This window comes from Pseudophryne corroboree, chromosome 3, assembly GCF_028390025.1.
Source record: "Pseudophryne corroboree isolate aPseCor3 chromosome 3, aPseCor3.hap2, whole genome shotgun sequence".
In the NCBI taxonomy this organism is placed as follows: domain Eukaryota; kingdom Metazoa; phylum Chordata; class Amphibia; order Anura; family Myobatrachidae; genus Pseudophryne; species Pseudophryne corroboree.
In genome coordinates, this window is record NC_086446.1 from 474,215,459 (window position 1) to 474,234,143 (window position 18,685).

At 45.9% G+C, this 18,685-nt stretch overlaps 1 long non-coding RNA gene across 2 annotated transcripts; it reads left to right on the plus strand.

Annotated features, from left to right (window-relative positions):
* The first annotated feature begins 6,575 nt into the window (after positions 1 to 6,575).
* On the plus strand, positions 6,576 to 7,353 carry LOC135057913 (uncharacterized). Of its 2 annotated transcripts, none has more exons than XR_010244458.1 (4): positions 6,576 to 6,613; positions 6,695 to 6,758; positions 6,832 to 6,950; positions 7,251 to 7,353. It is a non-coding gene; the product is annotated as an uncharacterized LOC135057913 (long non-coding RNA). The 2 variants fall into 2 exon arrangements; XR_010244457.1 differs by lacking the exon at positions 7,251 to 7,353 and adding an exon at positions 7,179 to 7,233.
* The last annotated feature ends 11,332 nt before the right edge of the window (positions 7,354 to 18,685 follow it).

Sequence of the window (18,685 nt, forward strand, 5' to 3'; positions counted from 1 at the left end):
GGATGACCGATGGTTTGCCATCCTGTCGCGAAAGGGACGCGCGGTTAGTCCGACATAACATAACCCACATGGGCACTTCAGAAGGTAGACGACATGATCCAGTCGACAGTGGAGATGATATCTGATGAAGATTTTTTTCCCTGTGTGTGGGTGATACAAAAAAGGACCAGTGATCATAGATCTGCACGTTGTGCACCCCCCGCAGGAAAAACTGCCAGGTTTGGCTTGCATAAGCTGGATTTGAGATGTGTTCTGTTCAGGGAAAATCGTGGGTCTCATTAGTAATTGCTTTAGGTTGGCCCCTCGTTTGTATGCAACCATAGGAGCAGGTGTTTTAAGAAAAGGCAAACTGTTGTCGGTGGCTATTATTGGCCAATGTTTCCGTAGGGCCTTTCTGGTTGCACTTGTGGAACCATCATACTGAGTGGAACAAATCATCCGATTGTTACGAATGGGGTTTTTAACCTGTTGTCCATGAAAAATGCTGTTCGCTTTATTGAGACAGCGAGTAAGTACACTGCTAGTGTACCCTCGCTCCAGAAAGCGAGAAGTGATCTCGTTACATTGTTGATCTTTGAGTGCTGCGTTGGAATTGATCCTCATGGCTCTGAGGTACTGGGATATGGGCAATCCTTCTTTGAGGGCTGGGGGATGATGGCTGCTAGCATGCAAGGTCAGATTGCGGTCAGTGGGTTTACGGTACAACGAGGTGTCCAGTCGGTCACCATTTCTGGTGATACTGACATCCAGGAAAGTGATGTTAGTGGCCGATACTGTGTATGTGAACTTGATAGGATTATCCAAAGCATTCAATTGGTTCACCATGTCAAGAAACTCAGACTCGGTGCCCTCCCACAGCAAGAAGACGTCATCAATGTACCGTTTAAAGAAGGCAATCTTGTGCCCATACCTAGGTAACAAGTACGTATGTTCATAGTGCGCCATGAACAGATTAGCGTAGGCGGGGGCCAAATTAGACCCCATCGCGGTTCCGGCGATTTGAAGAAAATAATCATTTTTATACATAAAGTGGTTGCACGTAAGAACCAATGAGGTCAGTTCCAACACAAACTCAGTGGGGTAATCTTTGCAGGGGCTGTTGGAAAGAAATTGACGTATAACATCCAAACCTAAGTGGTGTGGTATAACGGTATAAAGGGACCCCACATCCATAGTGGCCAAAAGAGTGCCTTCACTGAGATGGGTAACTGTCCGTAGATGTGTGAGGAAATCCCCAGTGTCCTTTAAATAGCTATCAGTTTTTAATACCAAAGGCTGTAGGATACTGTCAATAAAGACAGCAATTGGCTGTAACAGAGAGCCTTCCGCGGCAATAATGGGTCTGCCGGGAGGGTGAACTAATGTCTTATGAATTTTGGGCAGAGTGTATAGGATGGGACACCTGGGTGAATTGATGGTCAAATATTTTAATGTGTCTTCACTTATGTAGCCCTGCTCAAAACCTAACTTCAGAAATTGATCGATTTTAGATTTAATTTTAGGAACCGGATTGGTGGTTAATTTCTGATAGGTCATGTCATCTGCTAATTGTCGGTTGATCTCCATGTCATAGTCAGTCCAATCTTGGACGACTATTGCTCCTCCCTTATCCGCCGGGCGGATGACTATATGGGGAGAATCCTTTAAAGTTTTTAATGCTTTCCTCTCGGCTATGGACAGGTTATCAAACATCCTTTTGGGGGGTGAGCTCTCAGAGTCTCTTTGGACTAACCGTAAATAGGTTTTGATGCTGGGATTGGAGGATGGAGGATCGAATGTCGATTTGGGTCTGAATTGAGGTATCTCTTTGTTAGTGGATTTGTTAGCAAAGAACTCCCGCAGACGGAGGGAGCGGCCAAATTTATACTGATCTATAGTTTGTTGGAATGAATTAATTCTGCATGTGGGGACGAAAGATAAACCTCGGGCAAGAAGTTTAGTTTCCGCTGGACTCAGTTCTACGCTAGATAGATTAAAGACATTGTCACCTACTGTCTCCTCCTCCCTCTTCTCTTGGTACCCCCCTCTCCTCGGGTGCGGTCTGTGCCGCTTCTGAGAACCCTGGAACGGGTAGAGGAGGCCTCTCCTCCTCGATCTAAAAAACGAGTGGAGTCGTTGTTCCCTTCGTAATAATCGGTGTCTGAGGTAGAGGCGGAGGAAACAAATTCATGGGCAAACGGTTGGGCCCTTCGCCTAGTGTATTGTCTATTCTGACGTTCACTAGTATTGTTTCCAAGTAACCAGCGGTATACAGTATGCGTTTGGTAGTCGTTAGTTACAGTGGACAATTTTTTTCGTTTGAAAGAAATTAGATCACGTTTATAAGTGTCCACCTGTGTCTGTAGACGTTCGATCCAATTTTGGGTTTTGTCATTCTGCAGCACGGTGGTGTGAGATTTGATGGTAATATCCACTTCAGTAGATAATTTCTTTAACTCAATGCCAACTTCCTCCACTACCAGGGTCATGAGGTCAAGCGAACATTTGTTCAATACTCCACACCACCGGCTGCAGAAGACAGGGTTGTTTCTACCCAATGTTGGAACGTAAGAGATACGGAAACCCCGGGGGATTTGTTTTCTCCTGAGGTATTCCGACAAAAATTGACCATGTAAAGTCAAATCAACCTCTTTTTGTCTGTGTTTAAGCACTTTGTAAAACAAATCCACAGGGGTTTCGGCTGGTAAGGCCTCAAACTCTAATTTATCGAATAGTAATTTTTCAGTGTCCTCATCCGTAAATGAAACTATACCAGTTTCAGCTTTGGCCAGTAGGCCATCGTCCAACAAATATACCCCGCTCTGAGTCATAACACTCTTTAGACTGGAAAACTCAAACAGGTATAGCAATTAGATTAATAACATACTAAACATGACAAACAAAACATGTAAGGTTCCCGGAAATAAAGGTGGTGATCGGTGAGGAAGTCCAATCCGGTATGTTGGATGGGTGTCAGGAAGTAGGAACTGCGTATAGTAGTTCGAACAAATGTAGTCTTGGAAGATCCTGCACTCTCATCAAAAATAATAACGACGGCGGGTGCTCCTAATGACCTGAGAGGCCACCAATATACCACAACAACCACCTAGGTGGAAGGTGCACTCACGCCCAGAAATTAGTCTCTGAAGTCACTTGTAAATTCAGTATATTTTTATTCGGGTTCACTGTTGATGCCGTATTTCATCGACGTTTCGGTCCTTATGCGGACCTTTATCAAGATTGGCACTTAAATCACCTGGACGGCAAGCCAGATCACTGACGTTTCGGTCCTTATGCGGACCTTTATCAAGATTGGCACTTAAATCACCTATACAATCAGAAACAGTTACAATTAATATGTATAGGTGATTTAAGTGCCAATCTTGATAAAGGTCCGCATAAGGACCGAAACGTCAGTGATCTGGCTTGCCGTCCAGGTGATTTAAGTGCCAATCTTGATAAAGGTCCGCATAAGGACCGAAACGTCGATGAAATACGGCATCAACAGTGAACCCGAATAAAAATATACTGAATTTACAAGTGACTTCAGAGACTAATTTCTGGGCGTGAGTGCACCTTCCACCTAGGTGGTTGTTGTGGTATATTGGTGGCCTCTCAGGTCATTAGGAGCACCCGCCGTCGTTATTATTTTTGATGAGAGTGCAGGATCTTCCAAGACTACATTTGTTCGAACTACTATACGCAGTTCCTACTTCCTGACACCCATCCAACATACCGGATTGGACTTCCTCACCGATCACCACCTTTATTTCCGGGAACCTTACATGTTTTGTTTGTCATGTTTAGTATGTTATTAATCTAATTGCTATACCTGTTTGAGTTTTCCAGTCTAAAGAGTGTTATGACTCAGAGCGGGGTATATTTGTTGGACGATGGCCTACTGGCCAAAGCTGAAACTGGTATAGTTTCATTTACGGATGAGGACACTGAAAAATTACTATTCGATAAATTAGAGTTTGAGGCCTTACCAGCCGAAACCCCTGTGGATTTGTTTTACAAAGTGCTTAAACACAGACAAAAAGAGGTTGATTTGACTTTACATGGTCAATTTTTGTCGGAATACCTCAGGAGAAAACAAATCCCCCGGGGTTTCCGTATCTCTTACGTTCCAACATTGGGTAGAAACAACCCTGTCTTCTGCAGCCGGTGGTGTGGAGTATTGAACAAATGTTCGCTTGACCTCATGACCCTGGTAGTGGAGGAAGTTGGCATTGAGTTAAAGAAATTATCTACTGAAGTGGATATTACCATCAAATCTCACACCACCGTGCTGCAGAATGACAAAACCCAAAATTGGATCGAACGTCTACAGACACAGGTGGACACTTATAAACGTGATCTAATTTCTTTCAAACGAAAAAAATTGTCCACTGTAACTAACGACTACCAAACGCATACTGTATACCGCTGGTTACTTGGAAACAATACTAGTGAACGTCAGAATAGACAATACACTAGGCGAAGGGCCCAACCGTTTGCCCATGAATTTGTTTCCTCCGCCTCTACCTCAGACACCGATTATTACGAAGGGAACAACGACTCCACTCGTTTTTTAGATCGAGGAGGAGAGGCCTCCTCTACCCGTTCCAGGGTTCTCAGAAGCGGCACAGACCGCACCCGAGGAGAGGGGGGTACCAAGAGAAGAGGGAGGAGGAGACATATCCCAGTACCTCAGAGCCATGAGGATCAATTCCAACGCAGCACTCAAAGATCAACAATGTAACGAGATCACTTCTCGCTTTCTGGAGCGAGGGTACACTAGCAGTGTACTTACTCGCTGTCTCAATAAAGCGAACAGCATTTTTCATGGACAACAGGTTAAAAACCCCATTCGTAACAATCGGATGATTTGTTCCACTCAGTATGATGGTTCCACAAGTGCAACCAGAAAGGCCCTACGGAAACATTGGCCAATAATAGCCACCGACAACAGTTTGCCTTTTCTTAAAACACCTGCTCCTATGGTTGCATACAAACGAGGGGCCAACCTAAAGCAATTACTAATGAGACCCACGATTTTCCCTGAACAGAACACATCTCAAATCCAGCTTATGCAAGCCAAACCTGGCAGTTTTTCCTGCGGGGGGTGCACAACGTGCAGATCTATGATCACTGGTCCTTTTTTGTATCACCCACACACAGGGAAAAAAATCTTCATCAGATATCATCTCCACTGTCGACTGGATCATGTCGTCTACCTTCTGAAGTGCCCATGTGGGTTATGTTATGTCGGACTAACCGCGCGTCCCTTTCGCGACAGGATGGCAAACCATCGGTCATCCATACACACGGCCCTCAATGTGGGCTTTTCTGACAAACCGGTAGCACGGCACTTTTTGTCAGTTAGACATCAAGTATCTGCCCTGAAGTGTCAGCTGATTGACTGGGTGCCGCCACCTGTTAGTGGAGGCGATCGCACCTTGTTACTTAAACAGAAGGAAAGCTTTTGGATACACAAACTCAATACAGTGTCACCAAAGGGCCTCAATGAGGCCAACCCCCTTAATATTTTTCTTTAGAATTTTATTTTGCCATAGTTGATTGGATACCTTGGAACACACTTTGTATGTTTCAGGGACATAGGGCACTGTGATACAATCAGCACATACAGGCTGGGTTTCGATTTGTGTTTTATATGTTCTATGTTCTATGTTTTATTTTTTTCATTTTTGTATGTTCTTTTTATGTATAGAGATTAAGAAAGTAAGGACAGTTATTTATACGTCCTTGCTTATGTTTTTTATATATATTTTTCTGTTGTTTCCCGGAGCCTTCCCAGGTCCTATACTAGTCACGAGGGTCCACCAATTTCAATGACCACACCACCCACTATTCCCTTTTATTATTTAAAATCTTTTACTACATTATACCAATGTATTACTATAAAGATATTACACTCACATCAGTATTCAATTTGCCTTTGTTGATCAGATATATGTTAGTTTGTATGCGTAGGGTGAGTTGTGGTCATTTGATCTGGTGCCCTCTTATGTCATTTTTGACATTTTTGACATTTCATATTATGGATCATTATTTACATTTGCACTCTTTTTCTTCTGTGGTGATTGACAGGCTACACATAGGTTAATCCAGGATTATACGTGAGGAGACCTCCGGTATACCTCCGAGTCCCTGTGAGCTATGAGTGAACCTGTACATTGATGATTCCACCTGGGGGAGTGTTCATTCTCTGAGAACACCCCCCTTTAGGTTGTACACCTCCTTTAAACATTAGCCAGTGGATAAGCCTAATTACGGTTCTTTCCGCGAGTGGAACGCAGAGACTTCCGGCCAGCGCCACTTCCGCGGAATGGAACGCATGGTGTTCCGGTCGGTGGAACGCAAAAGACGCGTCTCCGGCAGTTGCCCTTCTAAATCGTTAAAATACACTCATTTAAGTAGCCGTGCGTTAGCGATAGCCACTGCCTGTCCTGTGAACCCTGTAACGTTTTTCCCAGTTGGTCTGAGTTAGTTATCTGAGAGGTGATCAGTTAATGAGAGACTGGGTTTATACTAATCTCCCTAATTGGCACTTCCTGTGGTTGATCCTTAAATAGTGCTCAGCTGAGGCTGAACTTTATGCAGCTTCCATTTGGCTCTGGACACTTGAGCAGTGAGTATGGTTCTCCTGCAGCTCCCTTCTGACACATGATTACGGTTGGTGATTATTTTTTCCTGTTGTGCCTCCTTACAGACTGAGTGTCTGACACATGTACAGAGCCCACAAGCTGCCATGAGCTATTTCTACATGTAACTAGGTATGATCTTTTCCAAAATGACGTTGTTAGTGTATTTTCTTATGGTGTAGTTACTCTGTTATTTATCTAATAGGTGACTACGCCTTGCAGCTTCCCCTACGTTATAGGCTTTTTAACTTCATTATGTGATCAGGCATGTTGCCAACTTTGAAGGCCATTCCACACATCTGAGTGATCTGGCTTGCCGTCCAGGTAATCATTTGCCTATCTAAACAGATAGTCCTAACGGTGGAGGTGTCTCTTTCATCACACGTGGATTATTTCCAAGTATCTCTTTTTTACATATATAAAAAAACAGCTTTTTAATACGTTTTCTGGTTTTTGTGACAGTCTTCAGGGCCTGGGAGGCACTGGTGGTGTTGGTGTTGAATAAATCTGGGTTCTTATACATATTAATTGTAACTGTTTCTGATTGTATAGGTGATTTAAGTGCCAATCTTGATAAAGGTCCGCATAAGGACCGAAACGTCAGTGATCTGGCTTGCCGTCCAGGTGATTTAAGTGCCAATCTTGATAAAGGTCCGCATAAGGACCGAAACGTCGATGAAATACGGCATCAACAGTGAACCCGAATAAAAATATACTGAATTTACAAGTGACTTCAGAGACTAATTTCTGGGCGTGAGTGCACCTTCCACCTAGGTGGTTGTTGTGGTATATTGGTGGCCTCTCAGGTCATTAGGAGCACCCGCCGTCGTTATTATTTTTGATGAGAGTGCAGGATCTTCCAAGACTATATATATATATATATATCTATCTATCTATCAATAATAGATTATAATACCACAATATACACTCTCCCCCCCCCCCTTTTTGCACTCTGATACTAAAATCATAAGTTGAGAGGAGGATAAGCGTTTCTTCCCTTGCTTTTTGCTGGAAGAAAATGGCGCTGAGCAGTGTGCTGGCTGCCTGAGGAAGAAGCCCCGCCCCCTGCAATGACGCGTTTTTCCTCAGGAAACATGAGGTAATATTTATATTGGCGGGTGTGTAGGATTGTGCCACGGCCCAATATGCTACCTTTTTGCCAGTTAGAGTAGGATTTCATGCTGCCCAGGGCGCCCTTCCCGCGCCCTGCACCCTGCTGTGCGCTGTGTATGGGTAGCAGCTGCGCGGTACCTTGAGCCGTCATGATGACCGGAGGTCCCTTTTGCAGATCTCCGGTTCTAATACTCACGCGTCTTCTGGCTCTGTTAGGGGGGTGACGGCGTGCTGTGGGAGTGAGCGCATAGCCGCAGCTAGTGTTCAGTACCCTTCAGGAGCTAATGGTGTCCTGTCAGCAAGAAGCAGAGCCATGAAACTCTTTAGGAAGTTGGTTCCTACTTCGTCCCCCTAAGTCCCACGAAGCAGGGAGACTGTTGCCAGCAGTCTCCCTGAAAATAAAAATCCTAACAAAGTCTTTCAGTGAAACTCAGTAGAGCTCCACTGGAGTGCGACCAGTCTGCCTGGGCACATTTTCTAAACTGAGGTCTGGAGGAGGGGCAGAGGGAGGAGCCAGTTCACACTCTGGAAAAGTCTTAAAGTGCCCATGGCTCCTGCGGAACAGTCTATACTTCATGGTACTGAAGTGGACCCCAGCATCCTCTAGGACGTATGAGAAATAAGGATAGAAGCTGGGAAAACAATGGGGGTGTGGGCAAGGGTGGGTTTAGGGGCAGGTAGTGCTGGTGGTAGGGACATATAGCAGTTGGGGCAGTTCTAGGGCAAGGTGGGGGTTTAGGACAGGCAGTGCTGGGGTCAGGGAGGGGGTAAGGGTAGATCGCAGCTGGGTTAATATAGGCACTCTGTATGTGGTTGGGTATTGTGTTCTGCGCTCCCTACTGAAGTGTGGGATTGTGGAATGTGAAAAATCTGTGCAACCTTGGGTCATTTGGAATTTTTTTATCCTATTATGATGCAATGGGTAAAGGTGAAAAAAACAACCTGGGGTGCAAGATTTGGATACGGGTAATTGTTTAATATTTATAGTTTAAGCAAAGTATGTGTTAGTACAGGTAACAGATGTGGCGTAGAAATGGGTGTGGTTCATCAAATCGACAGTGTCTAGGTCGACAATGTTTAGGTCGACCACTATAGGTCGACAGTCACTAGGTCGACATGGATGGAAGGTCGACAGGGTTTCTAGGTCGACATGTGCTAGGTCGACAGGTCTAAAGGTCGACATGAGGATTTTTTTTTTTGGTGTCGTTTTCTTCGTAGAGTGACCGGGATCCCAAATTAGTGCACCGCTTCGCTCGCCATGCTTCGGGCATGGTGCCTTCGCTCCGCTAGGCACACTTTACCATTCCAATCGTAGTCCACGTGGATCGTTAAGTATGAAAAAATTCAAAAAAAAGAAAAAAATGTGAAAAACTCATGTCGACCTTTAGGCTCTGTGGGGCTTGTCTCTTCCAAGTGCTGATTGGATTTCTAAGTGTGAGTTTTAAACAGCAAAAAGGTGAACTCTGATTAATCTGTCTATCCATACAGGGATAGTAATATTGTGAGAGAAAGTAATCTGATTCTGATTGTTAGTATCTATTCTATATCTATAATCGGATTCTGATTGTTTGTATCTATACTGTTTCTTTTTGTTTTAATATATCTGTACTGGGTTGTTTTTGTTTTTTTTTGGAGGGAAAAAAAAAAAGTGTGAGGTGAAAAGCCAGAGGGGTTAACTCAGGTGTGAGTAATCAGGAGGAGGAGGGGCTGATTTTAAGGCAGCTGGCTGGGCCTATATAAGCAGTGACTAGACTCTTGGAGCTCGCTCTGTGGGGCTTGTCTCTTCCAAGTGCTGATTGGATTTCCAAGTGTGAGTTTTAAACAGCAAAAAGGTGAACTCTGATTAATCTGTCTATCCATACAGGGATAGTAATATTGTGAGAGAAAGTAATCGGATTCTGATTGTTAGTATCTATACTATATCTATAATCTGATTCTGATTGTTTGTATCTATACTGTTTCTTTTTGTTTTAATATATCTGTACTGGGTTGTTTTTGTTTTTTTTTGGAGGGAAAAAAAAAGTGTGAGGTGAAAAGCCAGAGGGGTTAACTCAGGTGTGAGTAATCAGGAGGAGGAGGGGCTGATTAAGGCAGCTGGCTGGGCCTATATAAGCAGTGACTAGACTCTTGGAGCTCGCTCTGTGGGGCTTGTCTCTTCCAAGTGCTGATTGGATTTTTAAGTGTGAGTTTTAAACAGCAAAAAGGTGAACTCTGATTAATCTGTCTATCCATACAGGGATAGTAATATTGTGAGAGAAAGTAATTGGATTCTGATTGTTAGTATCTATACTATATCTATAATCTGATTCTGATTGTTTGTATCTATACTGTTTCTTTTTGTTTTAATATATCTGTACTGGGTTGTTTTTGTTTTTTTTTGGAGGAAAAAAAAAAGTGTGAGGTGAAAAGCCAGAGGGGTTAACTCAGGTGTGAGTAATCAGGAGGAGGAGGGGCTGATTAAGGCAGCTGGCTGGGCCTATATAAGCAGTGACTAGACTCTTGGAGCTCGCTCTGTGGGGCTTGTCTCTTCCAAGTGCTGATTGGATTTCTAAGTGTGAGTTTTAAACAGCAAAAAGGTGAACTCTGATTAATCTGTCTATCCATACAGGGATAGTAATATTGTGAGAGAAAGTAATCGGATTCTGATTGTTAGTATCTATACTATATCTATAATCTGATTCTGATTGTTTGTATCTATACTGTTTCTTTTTGTTTTAATATATCTGTACTGGGTTGTTGTTGTTTTTTTTCTGGAGGAAAAAAAAAAAGTGTGAGGTGAAAAGCCAGAGGGGTTAACTCAGGTGTGAGTAATCAGGAGGAGGAGGGGCTGATTAAGGCAGCTGGCTGGGCCTATATAGCAGTGACTAGACTCTTGGAGCTCGCTCTGTGGGGCTTGTCTCTTCCAAGTGCTGATCGGATTTCTAAGTGTGAGTTTTAAACAGTAAAAAGGTGAGTTAGAATACAGAAAAAGGTGAGTTTTATAAAACACAATACACAATCAGGAACACACATTTGCAGTACCATTAAACTTCCAGTGAGGCTGCAAGGGGCTGACCTTGTGAGTGAGTGAGAGGGTCTCTTACTTGGAGTAGCAGCTTGGAGTAGCAGAGGGGCTGTGATTGTGCGTGTGTGCGGGTTTTTTTTTTTTTTTTGTGTGTTTTTCCAGGAGCTGGAAGCAGAGTGAAAAGGAGGTGCAGTGAGCTGGAACAACTGCAACTGCTAAGTGGAGTATAGGTGCCGCAGGAGAGAGTACTACGGCTGCATAAAAGTGAAGGACCAAGAACCACACAAAGATAGATAAGTATAAACCAGCTTAATTTATTGTATAAGTGAGATTGCTTGTCTTCTACTTTGTATTTTTGCTGCTTTTTCTGTGAGAGTAACAGGGAGTTAGACCTTACAAACAATATGGGAGGGGCTGTGATTGAGGACCTCACTCAGTGCATGTCGTGCAAGATGTATGCACACCTGGAGCTACCGGCCCAGTGTGATTACATCTGCACGAGGTGTGTGCGAACGGTTGCCCTGGAAGCCCAGGTAACTAATCTAGAGCAAACCATTACGCGACTGAGGGGGATTCACAATCTCGAGCGTAGTTTAGACAGAACGGTGGAGGAGTTGCGGGAGGGGTCACTGGTAGAAGAGGATGATGATCAGGTAGCCAGTTGGGTCACAGTTAGAAGGAAGAAAAAGAGGGGGAGGCACGACATCTCCGAACTATCAAACCCGAACAAATTTGCCCGATTGGACGAGGAATCGGAGGATGATAGTGAAGAAATGACGGTGCCGGAGGAGACTGCTCCCTCTAGCATCCAGAGGTGCGGTCCCTCTGGCGCGGTTGGGATAAAAGATAGAGAGGTACCTAGTCAGATGGTGGTGGTAGGGGATTCTATCATCAGGAAGGCAGATAGGGCAATCTGCTACCGGGACCGTGATCGCTGTACAGTCTGTTGTCTCCCGGGTGCTCGGGTACGGCACATCGCGGACCGGGTAGATAGATTGTTGGGAGGGGCTGGCAAAGACCCGGCGGTCTTGGTGCACGTTGGCACCAATGACAAAGTTAGCGGAAGGTGGGATGTCCTTAAGAAAGACTATAGGGACTTAGGAAAGAAACTGAAGGCAAGGACATCTAAGGTAATATTCTCGGAATTATTACCCGTGCCACGCGCTAGTCCAGGGAGGCAGAGGGAGATTAGGGAGGTAAATGTGTGGTTTAGGGATTGGTGCAGGAAAAGGGGGTTTGTGTTCCTGGAACACTGGGCGGACTTCTCAGTCAGGCGCCATCTCTTTTGTCGTGACGGATTGCACCTGACTGAGGAGGGGGCAGCGGTGCTGGGGGGAAGGATGGTTAGAAGGTTGGAGGAGATTTTAAACTAGGAGCCTGGGGGGAGGGTTTAGCTAGAAACTACGGGTCATGCAGTGAGAATAGTGGGGATGGCGGTAGTAAACGAAATGGGGGAGAAGTTGGGGGGAGGGTAAGAGCAGGCGATAAGGTTACTAACATGGGTTTTAAAAGGGATTTTACCAAAGCACTAACCAATGACGATTACAGGTCATCCTTGCTACATAAGGTGAAAGATGTCCCTAACGCAAGGGAAAATACTTATCTTAGTTGTATGTATGTAAACGCCAGAAGCATTACTGGTAAAAAATAAGAATTTACTTACCGATAATTCTATTTCTCGTAGTCCGTAGTGGATGCTGGGGACTCCGTAAGGACCATGGGGAATAGCGGCTCCGCAGGAGACTGGGCACAAAAGTAAAGCTTTAGAACTACCTGGTGTGCACTGGCTCCTCCCCCTATGACCCTCCTCCAAGCTTCAGTTAGGATACTGTGCCCGGACGAGCGTACACAATAAGGAAGGATTTTGAATCCCGGGTAAGACTCATACCAGCCACACCAATCACACCGTATAACTCGTGATCTAAACCCAGTAAACAGCATGATAACAGAGGAGCCTCTAGAAAAGATGGCTCACTACAGCAATAACCCGATTTTTTGGTAACAATAACTATGTACCAGTATTGCAGACAATCCGCACTTGGGATGGGCGCCCAGCATCCACTACGGACTACGAGAAATAGAATTATCGGTAAGTAAATTCTTATTTTCTCTAACGTCCTAAGTGGATGCTGGGGAATCCGTAAGGACCATGGGGATTATACCAAAGCTCCCAAACGGGCGGGAGAGTGCGGATGACTCTGCAGCACCAAATGAGAGAACTCCAGGTCCTCCTCAGCCAGGGTATCAATTTTGTAGAATTTTACAAACGTATTTGCTCCTGACCAAGTAGCTGCTCGGCAAAGTTGTAAAGCCGAGACCCCTCGGGCAGCCGCCCAAGATGAGCCCATCTTCCTTGTGGAGTGGGCATTTACAGATTTTTGGCTGTGGCAGGCCTGCCACAGAATGTGCAAGCTGAATTGTACTACAAATCCAACGAGCAATAGTCTGCTTAGAAGCAGGAGCACCCAGCTTGTTGGGTGCATACAGGATAAACAGCGAGTCAGATTTTCTGACTCCAGCCGTCCTGGAAACATATATTTTCAGGGCCCTGACAACGTCTAGCAACTTGGAGTCCTCCAAGTCCCTAGTAGCCGCAGGCACCACAATAGGTTTGTTCAGGTGAAACGCTGAAACCACCTTAGGGAGAAACTGAGGACGAGTCCTCAATTCCGCCCTGTCCGAATGGAAAATCAGATAAGGGCTTTTACAGGATAAAGCCGCCAATTCTGACACGCGCCTGGCCCAGGCCAGGGCCAACAGCATGACCACTTTCCATGTGAGATATTTTAACTCCACAGATTTAAGTGGTTCAAACCAATGTGACTTTTGGAACCCAAAAACTACATTGAGATCCCAAGGTGCCACTGGAGGCACAAAAGGAGGCTGTATATGCAGTACCCCTTTTACAAACGTCTGAACTTCAGGGACTGAAGCTAGTTCTTTTTGGAAGAAAATTGACAGGGCCGAAATTTGAACCTTAATGGACCCCAATTTCAGGCCCATAGACACTCCTGTTTGCAGGAAATGTAGGAATCGACCCAGTTGAATTTCCTCCGTCGAGCCTTACTGGCCTCGCACCACGCAACATATTTTCGCCAAATGCGGTGATAATGTTTTGCGGTTACATCCTTCCTGGCTTTGATCAGGATAGGGATGACTTCATCCGGAATGCCTTTTTTCCTTCAGGATCCGGCGTTCAACCGCCATGCCGTCAAACGCAGCCGCGGTAAGTCTTGGAACAGACAGGGTCCTTGCTGGAGCAGGTCCCTTCTTAGAGGTAGAGGCCCCGGATCCTCCGTGAGCATCTCTTGAAGTTCCGGTTACCAAGTCCTTCTTGGCCAATCCGGAGCCACGAATATAGTGCTTACTACTCTCCATCTTATCAATCTCAGTACGTTGGGTATGAGAGACAGAGGAGGGAACACATACACTGACTGGTACACCCACGGTGTTACCAGAGCGTCTACAGCTATTGCCTGAGGGTCCCTTGACCTGGCGCAATACCTGTCGAGTTTTTCCCAACGGTTTATAATCATGTGGAAGACTTCTGGGTGAAGTCCCCACTCTCCCGGGTGGAGGTCGTGTCTGCTGAGGAAGTCTGCTTCCCAGTTGTCCACTCCCGGAATTGCTGACAGTGCTATCACATGATTTTCCGCCCAGCGAAGAATCCTTGCAGCTTCTGCCATTGCCCTCCTGCTTCTTGTGCCACCCTGTCTGTTTACGTGGGTGACTGCCGTGATGTTGTCCGACTGGATCAACACCGGCTTACCTTGAAGCAGAGGTCTTGCTAAGCTTAGAGCATTGTAAATGGCCCTTAGCTTCAGGATATTTATGTGAAGTGATGTCTCCAGGCTTGACCATAAGCCCTGGAAATTCCTTCCCTGTGTGACTGCTCCCCAGCCTCGCAGGCTGGCATCCGTGGTCACCGGGACCCAGTCCTGAATGCCGAATCTGCGGCCCTCTAGAAGATGAGCACTCTGCAACCACCACAGGAGGGACACCCTTGTCCTTGGTGACAGGGTTATCCGCTGATGCATCTGAAGATGCGACCCGGACCATTTGTCCAGCAGGTCCCACTGGAAAGTTCTTGCGTGGAATCTGCCGAATGGGATTGCTTCGTAGGAAGCCACCATTTTACCCAGAACCCTTGTGCATTGATGCACTGAGACTTGGCTCGGTTTTAAGGAGGTTCCTGACTAGCTCGGATAACTCCCTGGCTTTCTCCTCCGGGAGAAACACCTTTTTCTGGACTGTGTCCAGGATCATCCCTAGGAACAGAAGACGAGTCGTCGGAACCAGCTGCGATTTTGGAATATTGAGAATCCAATCATGCTGCCGCAACACTACCTGAGATAGTGCTACACCGACCTCCAACTGTTCCCTGGATCTTACCCTTATCAGGGAATCGTCCAAGTAAGGGATAACTAAAATTCCCTTCCTTCGAGGGAATATCATCATTTCGGCCATTACCTTGGTAAAGACCCGGGGTGCCGTGGACCATCCATACGGCAGCGTCTGAACTGATAGTGACAGTTCTGTACCGTAAACCTGAGGTACCCTTGGTGAGAAGGGAAATTTGGACATGAAGGTAAGCATCCTTGATGTCCCGAGACATCATGTAGTCCCCTTCTTCCAGGTTCGCAATCACTGCTCTGAGTGACTCAATCTTGAATTTGAACCTCTGTATGTAAGTGTTCAAAGATTTTAGATTTAGAATCGGTCTCACCGAGCCGTCCGGCTTCGGTACCACAACAGTGTGGAATAATACCCCGTTCCCTGTTGCAGGAGGGGTACCTTGATTATCACCTGCTGGGAATACAGCTTGTGAATGGCTTCCAAAACTGTCTCCCTGTCAGAAGGAGACATCGGTAAAGCCGACTTTAGGAAACGGCGAGGGGGAGACGTCTCGAATTCCAATTTGTACCCCTGAGATATCACCTGAAGGATCCAGGGGTCTACTTGCGAGTGAGCTCACTGCGCGCTGAAATTCATTGAGACGGGCCCTCCACCGTGCCTGATTCTGCTTGTAAAGCCCCAGCGTCATACTGAGGGCTTGGCAGAGGCGGGAGAGGGTTTCTGTTCCTGGGAACTGGCTGATTTCTGCAGCCTTTTTCCTCTCCCTCTGTCACGGGGCAGAAATGAGGAACCTTTTGCCCGCTTGTCCACGAAAAGACTGCGCCTGATAATACGGCGTCTTCTCATGTTGAGAGGCGACCTGGGGTACAAACGTGGATTTCCCAGCTGTTGCCGTGGCCACCAGGTCTGAAAGACTGACCCCAAATAACTCCTCCCCTTAATAAGGAAATACTTCCAAATGCCGTTTGGAATCCGCATCACCTGACCACTGTCGTGTCCATAACCCTCTACTGGTAGAAATGGACAACGCACTTAGACTTGATGCCAGTCGGCAAATATTCCGCTGTGCATCACGCATATATAGAAATGCATCTTTTAAATGCTCTATAGGCAAAAATATACTGTCCCTATCTAGGGTATCAATATTTTCAGTCAGGGAATCCGACCACGCCAACCCAGCACTGCACATCCAGGCTGAGGCGATTGCTGGTCGCAGTATAACACCAGTATGTGTGTAAATACATTTTAGGATACCCTCCTGCTTTCTATCAGCAGGATCCTTAAGGGCGGCCATCTCAGGAGAGGGTAGAGCCCTTACAAGCGTGTGAGCGCTTTATCCACCCTAGGGGGTGTTTCCCAACGCACCCTAACCTCTGGCGGGAAAGGATATAATGCCAATAACATTTTAGAAATTATCAGTTGTTATCGGGGGAAACCCACGCATCATCACACACCTCATTTAATTTCTCAGATTCAGGAAAACTACAGGTAGTTTTTCCTCACCGAACATAATACCCCTTTTTTTGGTGGTACTCGTATTATCAGAAATGTGTCAAACATTTTTCATTGCCTCAATCATGTAATGTGTGGCCCTACTGGAAGTCACATTCGTCTCTTCACCGCCGACACTGGAGTCAGTATCCGTGTCGGCGTCTATATCTGCCATCTGAGGTAACGGGCGCTTTAGAGCCCCTGACGGCCTATGAGACGTCTGGACAGGCACAAGCTGAGTAGCCGGCTGTCTCATGTCAACCACTGTCTTTTATACAGAGCTGACACTGTCACGTAATTCCTTCCAACAGTTCATCCACTCAGGTGTCGACCCCCTAGGGGGTGACATCACTATTACAGGCAATCTGCTCCGTCTCCACATCATTTTTCTCCTCATACATGTCGACACAAACATACCGACATACAGCACACACACAGGGAATGCTCTGATAGAGGACAGGACCCCACTAGCCCTTTGGGGAGACAGAGGGAGAGTTTGCCAGCACACACCAGAGCGCTATATATATACAGGGATAACCTTATATAAGTGTTTTTCCCCTTATAGCTGCTGTATCTTTAATACTGCGCGTAATTAGTGCCCCCCCTCTCTTTTTTAACCCTTTCTGTAGTGTAGTGACTGCAGGGGAGAGCCAGGGAGCTTCCCTCCAACGGAGCTGTGAGGGAAAATGGCGCCAGTGTGCTGAGGAGATAGGCTCCGCCCCCTTATCGGCGGCCTTATCTCCCGTTTTTCTATGTATTCTGGCAGGGGTTAAATGCATCCATATAGCCCAGGAGCTATATGTGATGCATTTTTTGCCATCCAAGGTGTTTTTAATTGCGTCTCAGGGCGCCCCCCCCCCAGCGCCCTGCACCCTCAGTGACCGGAGTGTGAAGTGTGCTGAGAGCAATGGCGCACAGCTGCAGTGCTGTGCGCTACCTTGTTGAAGACAGGACGTCTTCTGCCGCCGATTTTCCGGACCTCTTCTGTCTTCTGGCTCTGTAAGGGGGCCGGCGGCGCGGCTCTGGGACCCATCCATGGCTGGGCCTGTGATCGTCCCTCTGGAGCTAATGTCCAGTAGCCTAAGAAGCCCAATCCACTCTGCACGCAGGTGAGTTCGCTTCTTCTCCCCTTAGTCCCTCGATGCAGTGAGCCTGTTGCCAGCAGGTCTCACTGAAAATAAAAAACCTAAAACTAAACTTTTCACTAAGCAGCTCAGGAGAGCCACCTAGTGTGCACCCTTCTCGTTCGGGCACAAAAATCTTAACTGAGGCTTGGAGGAGGGTCATAGGGGGAGGAGCCAGTGCACACCAGGTAGTTCTAAAGCTTTACTTTTGTGCCCAGTCTCCTGCGGAGCCGCTATTCCCCATGGTCCTTACGGAGTCCCCAGCATCCACTTAGGACGTTAGAGAAAGGGTGAACTAGAAATACTTGCAGCAAGCAAACAGTATGATATTATAGGCATTACTGAAACTTGGTGGGATGAATCTCATGATTGGACAGTCAATCTAGAGGGCTATACACTGTTTAGGAGAGACAGACAAAATAAAAAGGGCGGAGGGGTGTGTCTTTATGTAAAGCTGTTTTTAAAACCTAATATATGGGAAGATATTCAGGAGGGGACTGTAGACACTGTCGAGACATTATGGGTAGAAATTGCATGCGGGGAAAAAGGAATAAAAAAATTAGTATTGGGTGTATGCTATAGGCCGCCTGGTATCAACGCATCTGATGATGAATTGTTACTAAAGCAAATTGAAAGAGCAGCAGGAGTAGGAGACATAGTAGTGATGGGAGATTTTAACTATCCAGAGATAAACTGGAAAAACGACTTATGTGATACTGCTAGGGGCAATATGTTTTTAAACACACTTAATGATAACTACTTAGTCCAACTAATTGAGGAACCAACTAGGTACAATGCAATCTTAGACCTGGTATTAACAAACAATGGGGATTTGGTATCAGGTATTATAGTAGGGGAACCCATAGGAAACAGCGACCACAATATGGTCACATTCAATATCAGTTTCTATAAACAGCCCTATACTGGCTCAACTAAGACTTTAAACTTTAGCAAAGCAAATTTTGAAAAGA